The following is a 6999-nucleotide window of genomic DNA, read 5'->3' as shown; positions in this document are numbered from 1 at the left end:
TGAGTGAAATCACACTAGCCTTGTTGCTTTAGCCTAAGGTTATAACTACTTCTTGTGGGTAATGATCTCTGTGCTGCTCTACTTGTTCCTGTTGACTGAATTAACAGTTACTATGATTAAAATCATTTTACTTGGATAGTTTTTAACTCTTCATAAAAATCTAATGCTATTTTTTCTGTATATATCCTAACTGTTAAATAACTCTTAAACGGTGGACGGAAGAGAGTATGTGTATGAGTATGGAATAAGAGACAGCTATTCCTTAATTATGCTCACTGAAGAAAACAGCGTTTTCAGAGCAGTTGAAGAGAATGTAATGGAGGATCTATTTATAGCATATGAGAAAGAATTAAGAAACTCATTAGAAATTGTGATGAACCAACGCAGAGCCATTCCCACCCTTACAAAGAATCCAGGGTCAGGGATTGGGGGGGAAGCAGTGCTACTATCACTGTTGAGATCTCTGATTTTTGAGAAAGGAACAATAGGAGTTCTGGCCACAGTTAGATCACAGCTGTTTCTTTTCTTCTTTTCTTTTCTCCTCTCTCTCTCTCTCTCTCTCTCTCTCTCTCTCTCTCTCTCTCTCTCTCTCTCTCTCTCTCTTCTTTTTTTTTGTTTTGTTTTATGTTTTTGTTTTTGTTTTTTTTTCTTTTTTTTCAAGACAGGGTTTCTCTGTATAGCCCTGACTGTCCTGGAACTCACTCTGTAAAACAAGCTGTCCTCGAAACCAAAAATCCACCTGCCTCTGCCTCCCAAGTGCTGGGATTAAAGGTGTGCGCCACCACTGCCTGGCTCACAGCTGTTTCTTAACTACAGTCTTAGAACAGGGGAGAAGTAAAAGCTTCCTCGCCCCTCTCTGCTCCTGTACTTTGGTTTCATGTCAACAACTACAACGAAAATTGTATTTTTTTAAAAATATATGTTTCTCTGTCTGAACCATCTTATAAGTGGGGAAGTATGATAAGTCGCACATGTGAAGGTCAGAGGGTTACTTACCCATTATAGGGTTACTTGTCCCCTTCCACCTCTCTGTGGAACCTGGTGATAAAACTTCTGTAACTTAATTTGAGGTCAAACACCTTTACCCATTGAGCCATCTCACTAGACCTGTAAAATGCAATGTAAGCCCATGCAGATGAGTTACTGCCAGATGAGTTATCATTACCGTATTTAAGAAGTAACAGAGATTTCCAACATTGCCAGCTTTTTCTCATATTTAACTTTCATAATTATAGCAGAGATCCTAGATTGCACAAAGAAAATTAAAGCCCTAAGCTAAAAAATTCTTAGGAGTTTTAAAATGTATTTTCCTATGTATGAATATCCTTTATCCATCTGTCAATTCTTGCCTGTTATGGTTGTATAACAATAATGTGTAGGTATCTCTTTAGTATGCTAATGTGACCAGAAATGGTATAGGAACTAGTTCTTTTTTGTTAAATATTTTCTGGATTATCTCCATACTGATGTATTTGGTGGCTCCACTAAATTTCTTTTCCAACAGAAATATAAATGATTACTTTGTCCATATCCTCCACAGAATAAATGTCTATTGTTTTTTATTATTATTGTTTATCCTGAATATCAAGAAAATGATCTGGGTAAAGTGGAATATAATTGTACATTTGTTGTTTTCTTTATTTCAGATCAGAATCACCTCCATAACCACTGGCCAGGATATACTCAGTCTCTTCTATCTGATCAATTACTCATTCTTGAGTACTGGTAGTAGGGTGGAAAGAAAAGAGGGTGAGGACTGACTCTGGGACCATGGTACCTCTGACACTACCTTTGACTAAAGATTCTTTTTGCACAGCTCACTAAGAAGGAGCTTTCAGGGCTTTTAATTTCTAGCTGCCAGGCTAGCTCTAGGGATTAGGTATCATGTCTCCATCAAAGAGGAACAAAGGGCAAGGGGGAAAGGTGCTCATATACTTGCAAACCCAATCTCTTATTGACCCACATATGCTTTCCATGGATAAATACAGCAACCATTACTCTAGACACTGTCCTTCTTGATCAAATGTGTAGCACTGGTGTGCCTTTCCCTCATGGCTAAGGATATTAACACTTTTTTTCACATGTGTCTATGCCATTTGCACCTCATCTTTTGAGAACTGTCTGATCATTTCAGCTCTCCACAGGGTGATCGAATTATTTGGGGCGGTTAATTTTTATATGCTTTTTGTATTTGGCCCTTTATATATTCTATAGCAATCCTTTATATATGAAGTCTGCAAAGATTTTCCTCCTACTCTCTTGCATGTCTTTTACTCTGTTCTATGCTGTGCAGAAGATTTTTAATTTCATGCAGTCCCATCTGGCAGTTGTTGCAGCTGTTATTTACTGATCTATTGAAATCCTTTTCAGAACATCCTCACCTACGAGTATATTTTGAAGTGTTTTTCTTATAATTTCCTGTGGCAGTTTTAGGGTTTAAGTTTTAGGTTTTACATTAAGGTCTTTGATCTATTTTAAATAGATTTTTGTACAGGATTTGAAATGGAGATCTAGTTTCATTCTTCTACATGCAGATATCCAGTTTGCCTAACACCATTTGTTGCAGAGATTGTCTTTATCCAGTGTGTATGTATACATTTTGCAATATAATCCTTCAGACAACCCAGTGCACTAAGCACTATTTCTGTATTTTGCCATTCTTTTAGCTGAGACTTCATTAGTAACTCTTCCATGGTCAACACAGTTAATTTTGTTGAACCAAATCAATAAGAGTCAAAAGTCCTTGTTCTTTCCTCTTCTGTTCTGACTCTGGCATTTTTTCTTATATTTCAATTCAATATTCTTTTTCCATATCATGTTTGTTATTATTTTAGGATAAATATCAGCTCAAGTTATTTGAAAAGTTCTGTATATCCTAGTATTTCTATGTGACCCATTGTAAATTTTCATTTTTTAATAATTGAAATTTTACATCAATAACATGTAAAATTAAGAAACCTTAATAATCCTATTAATACTGGTGTTAATACACTTTTATTCTATCAAGAAGTGTATCTAGCATTAAAGAAGACAGTTTTATAATGGAAGTCGTATGGAACCTTGTCTGAGGAAGATTATACAGGGATTGCAGGAATCACTTTCAGTAGGGCTTACATAGTTTGTCGATTAACTTTTTCCTGAATCATTGGATTAGAAAAGTGTGTGTGTGTATGTGTGTGCGTGTGTGCGCACACACACGCACATGCACACATGTGTAAAATAGAGCTTGATGCTAGGTGTCTTGCACTGTGGCTTTCCTCCTCATCTTTTGGGACAGTGTCTCTGACTTTCATTGAGCTAACTGATTGCTTATACTGCTCTGGTAATCGGCCTAGTACTGCCTGCTAGCTATAGGGTTGCAGGAAGTGTTCAAACACACCTGGCTTTTTGTAGAAATGTCAGGGTTCAGAAATTAGATCGAGATCCTCATGCTTGTATGGCAGGGGCTTTATCAAATAAGCTCTAGCCCTAAGGTTGACAGTTTTAAAGTAAACACAGTACAGCATTTTAGACATTTCCATACCTCTTTCACCAAATGCTTGCAAAGTATATGCAGAAAATGAACACAAATCTTTCCTGCTTCTGGACCCCAGATGCCCAGTTCCCACTCCTCAAACCCCAACTACCCTGTATTTTCAACAGCTCTGATTTTACGAATCTTATACTTTCGGTTTCTGGTTAATGTTTGCTCAGAGGAGAAAGTATTTTTTTCCAGTGAAATAAATGCATAAATAAATTTGTAAATAAAAACCGTTCGATGATTCTTAATGTTACCTAATATTCCAAATAATTTCCTTGCTTGCATGTGATTTATGTTAAAATGTACTTTAAAAATTATTAAACATAATAAATAACAGACATCTCAGCTATGCATGTTATTTTTCTTTCTGAAAACTCCCACATACACACACACTCAAATCTTCTTCTAGATTTCACATTTTTGCATATGTTTACTAAGTAATTGTCAAGGTATGTATTGTCTGCAAGGTATTAGGTACTGCAGAAAAGATATTTTAAAAATCTTATCAAAGGGAAAAAAGTTTTTTAAAAATAGAGAAAAGCTCACTTCTCCAACCAGCTTATAAAGTCATAAAAGCAAATTAAGCAGGTCCAAATGTACAAAAGTTTGCTTCGACTGGCTAACAGGAGAAAGTGGAGTTCTTTGTGTTATTTCTCTTGCAGTAATTGCTTTGTCATTAATTTATTTTTAATCTTCCTTGTACATGTCAAGCTGTCATTCTCCCTTTATTAGAAGCATCATACTGCCATCTAGTGACAAGATTTATAACAATTGTTTTGAAATAGTATGATTATTTAAACTTTAACTGACAAACGGAAGAAAATTCCCAAAAGCAAAATAAGAGTTTCAAAGACTTTGTGCCACAGCAACTGCACCATCTTTAACTGACATTGTATATCAAAGAACCCAAGTTCTATGCTTCACTTATTTTTCTCTTTATCCACGTAGAGTATTTGAAGATCTGTGTATGTACTGCTTTTCCTTAGGCAGCAACTGCCCTTTTAATGACTTTGATGATAAATTTCTGCCTAAGTGGGTTTATCTTCATGCTATGGTGAAGAACAACAATGAATGAGTTCTCTCAAAGTAGAATGTTTTTCAGTACTACAAAACCCTAAAAATAATAATTCTTGTTTGATAACATTTTTAAAAATATCTTATTTTTGTTGTTGATATTGTTATTATTGTTGTTGATGATGGTGATGGTGGTGGTGGTGGTGGTGGTGGTGGTGGTGGTGGTGGTGGTGTGTGTGTGTGTGCGCAAGACAGAACATGGGAAGGCTTGAAGAGGGAAATGAGAAATGAAAATAATATGATTATTATATAATCTGAAAACAACTCAAAATTATTTAAAATGTCTTAAAACGGGAATGATAGAATAGGTCCCCATTCATCATTTCCACATCTGTATGTTTCCATCTAGTTGTAACATCACACTAATCTCATTTTTAAAATTTTAAATATTAGAATTATACTAGACCGTAGCCCAAAATACTTAAAAAATGCTATCATAAACTTCAAAATATAACCCAAAAGTATAAGCAATGGTTTGTCTGACAAATTTTTCTCTTTATTGTCTATGTTCATTGCCGGCTATCTTGTTCTTTTCTGTGACTTCAGCTATAGTGTTTTATTGTTTGATGCTGAACCATGCCTTGTACGTGCTAGTCAATCATGCTATCACTGTGTTAGCTACATTTCCAGAGCAACAACAATATGTTAAGAAAACAGTGTAAAATTGTACTGGAGAGATAGTTCAGATGGTAAAGTGATTGCCATCCCAGCAGGAGGGCTCAGTTTGAGCCCCAGAACCAAACAAAGAGCCAGGTATAGTGGTATAAGAGTTGTAATCCAGGTCCTCTGGACAGAGACAACTGGATCTCTGGGGTATACTGGTGAGTAAGGCTAGTCTACCTGGTGAGTTTCACAATAACAAGAGACAGTATCTTCCACAAAGGTTGACTGGGAAAGGGTAGATGGCTCAGAGCATAAGAGTACTTACAGCTCTTACAGAAATAGAATGAGGATAAACCCACTTAGGCAGAAATTTATCATCAAAGTCAATAAAAGGGCAGTTACTGCCTAAGGACAAGCACTACACACACAGATCTTCAAATATTCTATGTAGATAAAGAGAAAAATAAGTGTTCAGATACCAGCACCCACATAGTGGCCTACAACTGCCCCTAACATCATTTCCAGGAAAACTGACCCTTTCTGCCTTTTGCAGGTTTCTGCATACATGTGGTACATATACACTCGTACAGATTCACATGTCTATACATACATAAAAAATAAATTTAAAAGGTATCAGATAACACCTAAGGAAACTAGCTGTCCTTTGTCTTCCACATGAATACTGGTACATGCATACACACACACACACACACACACACACACACACACACCTGTGAATACTCATACTCATTCATAAATGAACATACACATCTATGCACATGCACAGATTTTTTTTGTGTGGGGGGGGAAATAATGTTCTTGAATCATTTGTTTCTCCTAGCCATAAAAATTTGAAATTCAAATGAGCTAAATACCTAATAAAAATGGAAAAAAAGGAAAAGTAAAAAAAAAAATTTGAAATTCAACTACATTTCCTCTGTGTTACATATTGCACTTGTCTGTGTGAGAAGCATTAAGATGTCAGTCAACCCATATAACTCTTTGGTATCCCACAGTTTATCTATTGAAAATTTGATGAGTTATTTAATTTTGTAAGCCAAATTTTCCTCACATATTTAGTAAGGATAAGTTATATGCAGCCACATATAGCTATTTTGGGGAATGAAATAATTCTATGAACTAGTTTAGTAGTACTTGTCATTCAGTAAATATTTCATAAACTACGAATAAGTCTTAAAGTTATCATCATTTATTTTGCCTACTAGAAAATTTTCAAGTGTTATTAATGGACTTATACTTTTTACTCTATTCTCATATTTGAGATTTGAAATGCCTATTTTGTGACATCATTCTTAATAGATACCAACTATTATGGATTTACGTATTGCAAGGTCTGATATACTTGCTGCAATCCCAATAGCTGCATCTTCCATTAGTCCTTCAAGACCTACATTCCTGAACTGATTCAAAATGAACTTCCTTGTATTATGTCCTGCTCAGTCATCTATCCCAGGGGAGCATTAATTACATTAAAGTAGCTATAGTCATATCATTGTCCATTGAACACCACCCCGTCAAAATCTCTACATTTTCTTTATGATAAGAATACTTTATATTGTGTAAAAATTCCTACCTACTATTCTAATCAGTCTTTTGTAAGCTAGGCATCGTGCCAACTTCATTTTTCATGACATTCTACTTCTGATCTATACTTAAGGTAAAATGAAAGGTTTGCTGTCAAACCAAAACCTGCACAAAACCGTATTTCTCTGCTTTTGATCATCCTTTTTTCCTTCACATAGAAAGATTTTCAGAATATATTTCTGCTTGTCAAGATTCTA

General features: G+C 35.3%; 1 non-coding gene across 1 annotated transcript; it reads right to left on the bottom strand.

Moving 5' to 3' along the window:
- Positions 1-1642: 1642 nt before the first annotated feature.
- Positions 1643-2023, bottom strand: Gm27414. The gene has a single exon (XR_003953227.1).
- Between the last annotated feature and the right edge of the window lie 4976 nt (positions 2024-6999).

The sequence above is a fragment of the Mus musculus genome, chromosome X, assembly GCF_000001635.26.
Source record: "Mus musculus strain C57BL/6J chromosome X, GRCm38.p6 C57BL/6J".
Lineage (NCBI taxonomy): Eukaryota > Metazoa > Chordata > Mammalia > Rodentia > Muridae > Mus > Mus musculus.
The sequence above is the reverse complement of the archived record's forward strand: the minus strand, read 5'-3'. Positions and strand labels throughout refer to the sequence as shown.